We start from the raw sequence: 8322 nt of genomic DNA, 5'->3' as shown, positions 1-8322 counted from the left end.
CCTGTGCGCGTTTCCTCGCGCGTCTTGAGTGTTTCCTCCAGCCTGTGGCCTCCGGGAGGACCGGGAAGCGTCGGTGTGGGTCTTGCCAGCTCTGACCCCACGGGCTCAAGCAGCCACCCTCGTGCTCCTTCCCGCGCTTGGCACCCGGAGAGAACCGTCCCCACCTCGTTCTTGGACACAGCCCCTTTCTTGTTGGCTTGGCACCTCCGGATCCCGCCTTCCTCTAAGCAAATGGCTCAGCCCTGACGGAACCGGCCTTAATAACGTCCCAGTTTTGGAAGGGGTGGGGATGGGCGGGCGGGAGGGAAAAGAGGTCAGACTTGCGCCTGGGGTCCCATGGGCACCACCTGAGGGAGGGGCGGGTGGGGGGAGCCTGGCTTCCTCTGACCCACTGATCCTGGTGGCAGCACAGGGGAGAGAAGTCTCCATCCCGGCCTAAACGAAACCCAACTTTCCCTGACGCACCTTGTGGGATCAAAGAGGGGTGTTCCCATCTCGCTTTTTGCCACTTCCTCCCTGGGGTATCTCCACCTTTCCAACGCAAACTCAGTACCAGCTCTCTTTGGGATGTTTTTGTGTAGGGGGTGTGACCTACCCCAGAAAGGAACTGCCACCCCCCAGGTTTTCCCCTCTTGTCAGTGGAACCTGTGATCAGTGGTTCCTTCCTGCCCTCTTCCACTGGGAAAGTGGCTCGAGGGCATTCTAGCGTGACTCCAGACCCCTGGATGCGGTTTGGAATAGAGATGGGCCTGGGGAGAGAACATAGTACTGGGTTTGAAGCTGTTGGCTGCCCCTTCCTCTCTCAGACACACACGAAAGCACAAGTACCCTGAGCAGGTAATTCCTTTGGAGGCAGTGACGATCGTGAGCCCCTGGCCCCCTACCCCCCACTCTAGTACTTAGGGTTATTTCAGTTTAGCTGATAGGACATTTGCATCAAGGGCCTGCAGTCTCACAGGATCTCTAGAGGAAACATCAGTGTCTTCGAACCCCAATTTTGGGGGCACCTGGGTGGCTCAATCGGTTAAGTGTCTGCCTTCAGCTCAGGTCATGATCCCAGGATCCTGGGATAGAGCCCTGACCAGGCTTCCTGAGTATCTCCTGGACTCTCTGCCCCTCCTCCTGTTCTGCCCGCCCCTTTTCTGTTAAATAAAAAATAAATAAGTAAAATCTTAAAAAAAAAAAAAAGAACCCCAATTTTGGCTTCAAACACTGGGTCTCTTTGCCTGGAGACAGAAATGTCTGTTAGACTGGGGAAACAGTGGGCTCCAGCCAGAAGGATCCGTTTTTGAACGAATAGAGGGTGTAGAATTAGGTGGGAAACGAAGGCTGGTGTATCTGGAGACTTTTTGTCCAGGGACTGGAGACAATTCCTGTCCTGCTCAGTTCAACAGTCTTCCCTGCTGCTTTAAATCGGTGCCACAGCTCAGCCACTTGGATGTAAAATCTTCATCTCCCCCTAGTCCCTCCCCACCTTCCATTTTTTTACCCACCTGAAAATAGTTCGCTCTCCTGTGGGTTTTGTTGTTGTTTTCCATTAAAGTATACCAGACATGTGTGAACATGCACAAAGCCCAAGTGTACAGGTCAACAAATTATGACACAGTGAACATACCCATGTAACTGTGACCCAAGTCAAGAATTAAATCGTTACTGGCATCCCAGAAGCCCTCCTCATTTTCCCTCCTAGCCACCACCCCACCCTCCTTACCAAAGGTAACCTCTAACACCCTAAAACGGTTTTGCCTGATTTTGAACTGGTAGCATTAGGTATCATTTTGTGTCTGGTTTCTCACAATATTATGTTTGTGAAATTCATGCATATTACATTGTGGTAGCAGTGGTTCATTCATTTGCATTGCTTTACTGTATGGCATTAAATGAACATACTACAATTTGTTTAACTGTTATTCTGTATTTCTTTTTTTTTTTTTTTAAGTAGGCTCTATGCTCATGGAGCCCAACAAGGGGCTTGAACTCACGATCCTGAGTTCAAGACCTGAGCTGAGATCAATAGTCAGATCATAACCAACCAAGCCACCCGGGTGCCCCTATCCGTTATTCTGTTGGTGGACATCTGAGTTGTTCCCAGTTTGGGTTATTATGAATAATGCTGCTGTAGCACTTTTGTTTGTGTCCTTTGGTACACTTATGATCATCTTTCTGTTGGCTGTATACCTAGGAACAGAATTACTAAGTCAGAGAAATCCCACGTTTAGTGTTAGTAAATGCTCCTAAATAATTTTTTGAGCTGCTCATGTTAATTACACTCCTGCCCGCACTGTCTTAGAGTTCCAGTTACTTCACATTTTCAGCAACATTTTGTATTATCAATCTAAAAATGTTTAAAAATTTTAGCCATTTAAAATTAACAAGTCAGGAAACAACAGATGTTGGCGAGGATGTAGAGAAAGGGAACCCTCCTACATTGTTGGTGGGAATGCAAGCTGGTGCAGCCACTCTGGAAAACAGCATGGAGGTTCCTCAAAAAGTTGAAAATAGAGCTACTCTATGGCCCAGCAATCGCACTACTGAGTATTTACCCTAAAGATACAAACGTAGTGATCCGAAGGGGCACGTGCACCTGAATGTTTATAGCAGCAATGTCCACAACAACCAAACTGTGGAAAGAACCTAGATGTCCATCAACAGATGAATGGATAAAGAAGATGTGGTATCTATATACGATGGAATAGTATGCAGCCATCAGAAAATGAAATCTTGGGGTGCCTGGGCCGCTCAGTAGGTTAAGCATCTGCCCTTGGCGCGGGTCATGATCCCAAGGGTCCTGGGACTGAGCCCCACATCGGGCTCCTTGCCCAGCGGGGGGCCTGCTTCTCCCTCTCCCTCTGCCTGCCTGCATGCCACTCCCCCTGCTTGTGCTCTCTCACTATCTCTCACTATCTCTTGTGTGTCAAATAAATAAGTAAAATCTTCAAAAAAAAATCTTGCCACTTGCAATGATGTGGATGGAGCTAGAGGGTATTATGCTAAGCGAAATAAGTCAGAGAAAGACAATTATCATATGATTTCTCTGATATGAGGAATTGGGAGAGGCAGGGCGAGGGTTGTGGGGGGCAGGGAGGGGAAAAAATGAAACAAGATGGGACCAGGGAGGGAGAAAAACCATAAGACACTCTTAATCTCAGGAAATAAACTGAGGGGTGCTGGGGGGTGGAGGGGGAGGGATAGGGCGTCTCAGTTATGGATATCGGGGAGGGTATGTGCTAGGGTGAGTGCTGTGAATTGTGTAAGACTGATGATTCGCAGACCTGTGAATGAATCAAAGAAAATAATAATTAAATGTTAATAAAAAAATTTTAGCCACTCAAGTGGGTATACAGCAGCATCGCATTGTGGTTTAAATTTACATTTCCCTGATAACCAATGAAGTGAAGCACCTTTTCATATCTTTAGTCATTTGGATATCTGTTCAAGTATTTTGTCCATTTTGGGGGGTCCATTTTTGTATCTGGCTGTCTTACTGCTTTGTAGGAGTTCTTTAAATATTTCAAATATGATGGGGCACCTGGGTGGCTTAGTGGGTTAAAGCCTCTGCCTTCGGCTCAGGTCATGATCTCAGGGTCCTGGGATCGAGCCCCACATCGGGCTGTCTGCTCCGCAGGGAGCCTGCTTCCCACACCCTCTGCCTGCCTCTCTGCCTACTTGTGATCTCTGTCTGTCAAATAAATAAAAAAAAATTTAAAATAAATATTTCAAATATGAGTCCTTTGTTGGCTTTAGATATTGCACGTATTTCTACGCGTACATAAATACAGAAGACAGGACCCCTGGGACAAGACTGTGAGCTCTGGGTCCGTTTTGATCGCTAGTGTATTCTTGGTGCCTGGCCCTTAGTAGGACTCGGAAAATACACTGCATGAGTAATGGGTGGGAAGCTAAGATTCGTCCAGGTAGTTTGTCCTGTGTTGTGCTGATCCCTAGGGTCAGACCTCCAGAGGGGCTGGAGGGAGCAGATTTCCTTCCAGCCCAGGCAGCTGTGACCTTGGGAAGGGGAAGACACGCAGCCCTTCCCTACTAGAAGAGCAGAAATAGCTACAATCTGTGGAGAGAGAAGCACGGATGTAGGGAGCGGAGGTCACAGATGAAAAGACAGGAACTAGCAGCAGGTAGCAAGCCCGCCAGATGCTTCAGAACGAGGGACCCAGTTGGGGGTGGATGCTCAGGGACCCCCAAGGAGACGGTGGGCATCACAGCAGACGAGGACCTTCGAAGTTCACATAGGCCTCCTACTGCCTCAAGACATGCCCACTCCTAAAGCTTGACAGCTTAGGGAGCTCACTTCCACTTAAACACACTTCCCTCTCTGAAGGAGCTTCCTGGAGACTTCCATTGCCAGGTCTCCTTCCCACCTCCCCAAGGGGAACTCTTTTTTTTTTTTTTCAGATCTGGGCCTTGATTTCCTCATGGCCTGTAATGTCTGTCTTAAAGATGGAAGATAATTACGTCACCGCCAGTCCCTTCTCCGGGAAGTCTTTCCCCAGGTCTGTGGCGTTCTCTAGCACTTCTCTGTCACCGTCCTTCTCTCCAGTGTCTTCTCCTTTCTTCCTTCAGCCATAGCAGATAACACGTCAGCTCAGAAGTCTTTATAGGAGAGGGATTTCTCTCTTGCAACTCTCTAACACGCTCACAGCGCCCCTCTCCCAGGTCCCTAGAAGACAGTGAGGTTAGTGGTGGCTTCAGAATTTTCTATCTAAGATGAATTTGAGGTAGAAGACTGGCGGCAGAGGAGCAAGAGGGTGTGTCATGAAAATACCCACAGTATTTTCACTCAGAATATGAGATTTTTGGTGGGGTTGAGGGACTTGGGGGAAGGGGGAGGTGTTGCTCACTGACAGGGACCTGTGGGGCAGCCTGCTTCAGTCTTGCATGGCACTTTTCCTAATATGGGGTTCAACCAGCCTCAACCCTGAGGTCCTCCATGTCTTGTGTCCTTCCTTTAGGGACAGCTGGTCTACCAATGGCTTCTCCATTGACTACCTGGATACTCATCCTGAAACATCATAAAATTCCAGAGCCCTGTACATCCTGGATCCCGTAACGAGTGCGGCATAGTCACAAGACTAGCCCTGACATGGCTGGAAACTTTTCTGTCTTTTGTTCCTGCTCGGGAAGGGATGCCCCCTCCCATTTTTCCCCTTGCCATAACCCCTCCCCTGCTATCTCCCTCCCAGAGGTCAACTTCTTTCCTGCTGCCCAGAGCTGAGGTGATATCCCCTTCCGGTTTCATTCAGTTCTAGGAGGATGTAGTGATGGGGGTGGGATAGGGAAGTGTGGCCATCTGTGCTCAGGGCTGGTTGCTCTCACCATTGCCTTTGCTTCCCTATAACTGAGCTCCCCTTTCCCAAAGTCCCCTGGATACTCTCTCTGGATTCCTGTGAACAGGAAGGTTCTATGTATTTCTGAGCTGCAGTTCTGAAATCACTGGCTATTGCTGGAAAGCCCCAGCGGCAAGTCAAATTGTCTGGTGAAGTGTAACTATCCATGCTTGGCCACATATTAGGCCTGTGACCTTGGGTAAGCTCCTTTATGTCTCTCAGCCATATCTGTAAAATGGAGACACTACTCCCTTTTGCAGAGATGCTGTGAGGGTTGGTGATAATAGAGCATTGGGAACACTTCCTGCACATGGTAGGAAAATTTTGATTCCAAAAATTTTGATAACCAAAGAGGAAGAGGAACCATCAAGGACGAGGCATATGGAAGGGGCAGGTCGGGCTCTCTCTGGGACGCACACCAAAGTCTAGGCTTCGCAGACTGTGCGGGTACTCCTAACTGGGAAGGGTTAAAGACGGACAGTCTTCAGCACCTTGATGCCCGCGGGGAGCTAGCAACCAGATATGGGTCATCTTTTTCTTTCCTTTCCAGAGCCACAAGGCAAGAGGATCCTAATTTGCAAATCAGATTATCATTTTGAACTGCCCTCCATGTTTTCTGTTCTCTAATTATCCCATAGCCCAGGGTTTCCTAAACCGGTCTGGTCCTTGAAATCACCTGTGAGCACTTCTTTTAAAATATGGATTTCCAGGCCTCTCTTCCTGAAATTCTGTTTACAGAATCTGGTGCCAGGCCAGGAAATCCACTCTTTTAACTGGTGTCCCAGATGATTCCCATGATCTGACCAGTTTGGAGAATGGCGCCCCAATCTGGTGGTTTTCAACCACGACTGCATATTAGAACCTCCCGGGAAGCTATAACAGAAATAGACCTTTGTTGTAGGAGGAAACACTGAGCTTTGTCTGGGAAGGCTCTGGAAGTCTTCAAAGTCATGGAGATGCTTCAGTTGAAACTTCCTATGTAGATTTATCTATTAACTCACTTAATCCTAATAATTACACTATGATGTGGGCTGTTGCAACACAACAGGTCACAAACAAGACCATGGTTCAGAGAAAGGCAGGTATATTGAGAAGTTATTTAGTTTAGTCATTAGGGAAATGCAAATCAAAACCACAATGTGATACCACATCACAATCACTAGGTTGGCCATTTAAAAAAAAAAAAAAGGAAATCCTAGGTTGGCGAGGATGTAGAGAAGTTGAAACCCTTGTACATTTGCTGGTGAGAATGTAAAAGGGTGCAACCACTATGGAAACATTTCATTGTTTCCTTGAAAAGTTAAGCCTAGAATTACCATGTCCCCAGCAATTCCACTCCTAAATTGATGCCCAAAAGAATGGGGAGTAGAGAAAAGCATTCTAGTTGGAGGAAACACTGAAATGGCAGGACAGGGAGAATACGACATTTTGGGGCAAACAGGTTTTTCAGTATGTAGCTAGATGTGTGTTGGGGTGCGAAGGGAAAAGACAGTGTGGTTTGTGATGACCTCAGTTACACAGCTTGAGACTTATTTTACACAGACCTTTTGTTTGACATACTGGTTTTGTTTTCCCAAGTAGATTGCAAGGTCTTTGAGCATAGATACTTTGTACTTTTAAATTTATCCTAATTTTTAATGCATTATATTTTAAAATTTCAGTGCTGTTGGCTGACACATTCTATTTTTTTAAGACTTTTTTTTTTTAGAAGTAGCTTTGGGTTTACAATAACAAAGGCACAGACTTCCCATATACCTCCTGCTCCGATAAACACATAGCCCCCCGTCATCAATATCACTCACCAGAGTGGTACATTTCCTATGAAGCATGAGTCAACATCGACATATTGTAATCCCCCAAAGTCTGTCGTTTACCTTAAGGTTCTCTCTTGGTGCTGTACATTCTATGGGTTTGGACAAAGGTAGAATGGTACGTTTGTCATTAGAGTGTCATATACACAGTATTTTCACTGCCTTAACAATCCTCTGTGCTCTGCCTATTCATAACACCCCCTCCCCATGACCACCGATCGGATTATTTTCCTGTCTCCATAGTTTTGTCTTTTCCAGAATGTCTTATAGTTGGAACCATACAGAGTGTAGCCGTTTCAGACTGGCTTCTTTCACTTACTAATACAGATTTAAGCTTCCTCCGTGTCTTTTCATGACTTGATAGCTCATTTCTGTTTAGTGCTGAATACTATCCCATCGTGTGGACGGACCCCGGTTTATCCATTCAACTACTGAAGGACATCTTCTTAATTCCAATTTTTGGCAATTGTGAACCAGGTCTTTGTGTAGATAAACATCAGCTCTTTCGGTTAAATAAATACCAGGGAGTGCGATTGGTGGATCTTACGGTGAGGGTTTTGTGAGAAACCGCCAAACTGCTTTCCAAAGCTGCCGGCTGTTCTGTATTCTCCCCAACAATGAAAGAGAGTTTCCGTTGCTCCATATCCTCACCAGCATTTGGTGACGTCAGTGTTCTGGATTTTGGCCATTCTAATAGGTGTGTGGTGGTAATCTCGTTGTTTTAATTAGCGTTTTCCTGATGATGTGTACTACGGAGCATCTTTTCATGTGCTTTATTTGCCATCTCCTTTGATGAGGTGTCTGTGAAGGTCTTTTTATTTCTTCATTTTTAAAGATGTATTTATTGGACAGAGAGAGAGAGCACAAGCAGGAGGAGCAGCAGGCAGAGGGAGAGGGAGAAGCAGCCTCCCCACTGAGCAGGGAGCCCGATGCGGGGCTTGATCCCAGGACCCCAGGATCATGATCTGAGCTGAAGGCAGACACTTAACTGACTGAGCCACCCGGGCACCCCAGGTCTTTTGTTTTAAACATTTTTTATTTGAATTCAATGAACTATTATGTATTATTGGTTTCAGAAGTAGAGGGCAATGATTCATCAATCTTATATAACATTTATATAACATTATCTATGTATAACATTATATATATATAACTTATATAACATTACATCA

This window comes from Meles meles, chromosome 17, assembly GCF_922984935.1.
Source record: "Meles meles chromosome 17, mMelMel3.1 paternal haplotype, whole genome shotgun sequence".
In the NCBI taxonomy this organism is placed as follows: Eukaryota; Metazoa; Chordata; class Mammalia; order Carnivora; family Mustelidae; genus Meles; species Meles meles.
This window is presented reverse-complemented; position numbering follows the sequence as displayed.